Source organism: Pongo pygmaeus, chromosome X (genome assembly GCF_028885625.2).
Source record: "Pongo pygmaeus isolate AG05252 chromosome X, NHGRI_mPonPyg2-v2.0_pri, whole genome shotgun sequence".
In the NCBI taxonomy this organism is placed as follows: Eukaryota; Metazoa; Chordata; class Mammalia; order Primates; family Hominidae; genus Pongo; species Pongo pygmaeus.
The window spans coordinates 131,533,966-131,537,664 of NC_072396.2; positions in this window are offsets into that span (position 1 = coordinate 131,533,966).

The following is a 3,699-nucleotide window of genomic DNA, read 5'->3' on the forward strand; positions in this document are numbered from 1 at the left end:
TGAAGAATGTCATTGACAGTTTGATAGGAATAGCATTGAATCTGTAATTTGCTTTGGGCAGTATGGCCATTTTGACAATATTGATTTTCCAATTCATGAGTATGGAATGTTTTTCCCTTTGTTTGTGTCATCTCTGATTTCTTTCAGCAGTGTTTTGTAATTCTTGTGGTAGAGATCTTTCACCTCCCTGGTTAGTTGTATTCCTAGACATTTTATTGTTGTGGCTACTGTGAATGAGATTGAATGCTTGATTTGGCTCTCAGCTTAGACATTGTTGGTGTACCTGCACATGTATCCCTGAAACTGAAATAAAGGTTAAAATATAATAACGTTATTAAATACTTGTAGTAAAAACAGAACTGAAAAAATATTCTCTTCATAAAGGGCTGATTAGAAATAAGTAACAGTAAAATATCTAGAAAACCTTTGAGTATTTGGAAGGCAAGCAACAGCATTCTCACTAACTTGTTGGTCAAAACACATACGTATATGCAAAAGGGAAATTAGAAAAATGTTTAAATTATAATTAAAACACAATGTTTCAACATTCGTATGTGATTTTAGGAAATTGCTTTTAGGGAATTTGTAGTTTCAAGTACTTTTAGCATTGCTTTCAGGGAATGTGCAGTTTTAAGTTTTTTTTTAATTAATGAGATGTTATTCTTCTCCACATAACACTTTTTGAGAATAATTAGCATCTGAAAGATAGCAAATATAAATTCATCACATATTATCAAAATACATAATATAAAAGTTGATAAAAGGCCTTGTGGGAAATCAGTGAGGAACCAGTGTATTACATTTTATTTGGAGTAAAACATTAAGCTATGATTACTGAGAATAAATAAACATTTTACTTCCAGACAAAGAAACAAAAGACAAGAAATGTACTTATTAACACTTAAGCAAAAATATAATTTTGAAAGTTAATACTGAGTTTTAGAAGGGGTAAAGCAAAAAGTGGCTATTCTTTATTCTTATTCTCATTATTATTATACTTTAAGTTCTAGGGTACATGTGCACAACGTGCAGGTTTGTTACATATGTATACATGTGCCATGTTGGTGTGCTGCACACATTAACTCATCATTTACATTGGGTATATCTCCTAATGCTATCCCTCCCCTCTCCGCCCACCCCACAACAGGCCCCGGTGTGTTATGTTCCCCTTCCTATGTCCAAGTGTTCTCACAGTTCAATTCCCACCTATGAGGGAGAACATGCGGTGTTTGGTTTTTTGTTCCTGCGATAGTTTACTGAGAATGGTGGTTTCCAGCTTCATCCATGTCCCTACAAAGGACATGAACTCATCCTTTTTTATGGCTGCACAATATTCCATGGTGTATATGTGCCACATTTTCTTAATCCAGTCTATCATTGATGGACATTTGGGTTGGTTCCAAATCTTTGCTATTGTGACAGAAATACAAACTACTATCAGAGAATACTATAAACACCTCTATGCAAATAAACTAGGAAATATGCAAGAAATGGATAAATTCCTGGACACATACACCCTCCCAAGACTAAACCAGGAAGAAGTTGAATCCCTGAATAGACCAATAACAGGCTCCGAAATTGAGGCAATAATTAATAGCTTACCAACCAAAAAAAGTCCAGAACTAGATGGATTCACAGCCAAATTCTACCAGAGGTACAAGAAGGAGCTGGTACCATTCCTTCTGAAACTATTCCAATCAATAGAAGAAGAGGGAATCTTCCCTACCTCATTTTATGAGGCCAGCATCATCCTGATACCAAAGCCTGGCAGAGACACAACCAAAAAAGAGAATTTTAGAACAATATCCCTGATGAACCTCGGTGTAAAAATCCTCAATAAAATACTGGCAAACCAAATCCAGCAGCACATCAAAAAGCTTATCCACCATGATCAAGTGGGCTTCATCCCTGGGATGCAAGGCTGGTTCAACATATGCAAATCAATAAATGTAATTCAGCAGATAAACAGAACCAAAGACAAAAACCACATGATTATCTCAATAGATGCAGAAAAGGCCTTTGACAAAATTCAACAACGCTTCATGCTAAAAACTCACAATAAATTCGGTATTGATGGGATATATCTCAAAATAATAAGAGCTATCTATGACAAACCCACAGCCAATGTCATACTGAATGGGCAAATCCTGGAAGCATTCCCTTTGAAACTGGCACAAGAGAGGGATGCCTTCTCTCACCACTCCTGTTCAACATAGCGTTGGAAGTTCTGGCCAGAGCAATCAGGCAAGAGAAAGAAATAAAAGGTATTCAATTAGGAAAAGAGGAAGTCAAATTGTCCCTGTTTGCAGATGACATGATTGTATATTTAGAAAACCCCATCATCTCAGCCCAAAATCTCCTTAAGCTGATAAGCAACTTCAGCAAAGTCTCAGGATACAAAATCAATGTGCAAAAATCACAAGCATTCTTATACACCAATAACAGACAAACAGAAAGCCAAATCATGAGTGAACTCCCATTCACAATTGCTTCAAAGAGAATAAAATACCTAGGAATCCAACTTACAAAGGACGTGAAGGACCTCTTCAAGGAGAACTACAAACCGCTGCTCAATGAAATAAAAGAGGATATAAACAAATGGAAGAACATTCCATGCTCATGAATAGGAAGAATCAATATCGTGAAAATGGCCATATTGCCCAAGGTAATTTATAGATTCAATGCCATCCCCATCAAGCTACCAATGACTTTCTTCACAGAATTGGAAAAACTACTTTAAAGTTCATATGGAACCAAAAAAAGAGCCCACATTGCCATGACAACCCTAAGCCAAAAGAACAAAGCTGGAGGCATCATGCTACCTGACTTCAAACTATACTACAAGGCTACAGTCACCAAAACAGCATGGTACTGGTACCAAAACAGAGATATAGACCAATGGAACAGAACAGAGCCCTCAGAAATAATACCACACATCTACAACCATCTGATCTTTGACAAACCTGACAAAAACAAGAAATGGGGAAAGGATTCCCTATTTAATAAATGGTGCCAGGAAAACTGGCTAGCCATATGGAGAAAGCTGAAACTGGATCCCTTCCTTACACCTTATACAAAAATTAATTCAAGATGGATTAAAGACTTAAATGTTAGACCTAAAACCATAAAAACCCTAGAAGAAAACCTAGGCAATACCATTCAGGACATAGGCATGGGCAAGGACTTCATGTCTAAAACATCAAAAGCAATGGCAACAAAAGCCAAAATTGACAAATGGGATCTAGTTAAACTCAAGAGCTTCTGCACAGCAAAAGAAACTACCAACAGAGTGAACAGGCAACCTACAGAATGGGAGAAAATTTTTGCAATCTACTCAACTCAAACAAATTTACAAGAAAAAAACAAACAACCCCATCAACAAGGGGGGCGAAGGACATGAACAGACACTTCTCAAAAGAAGACATTTATGCAGCCAACAAACACATGAAAAAATGCTCACCATCACTGGCCATCAGGGAAATGCAAATCAAAACCACAATGAGATACCATCTCACACCAGTTAGAATGGCGATCATTAAAAAGTCAGGAAACAACAGGTGCTGGAGAGGATGTGGAGAAATAGGAACACTTTTACACTGTTGGTGGGACTGTAAACTAGTTCAATCATGGTGGAAGACAGTGTGGCGATTCCTCAGGGATCTAGAACTAGAAATACCATTTGACCCAGCCATCCCATTA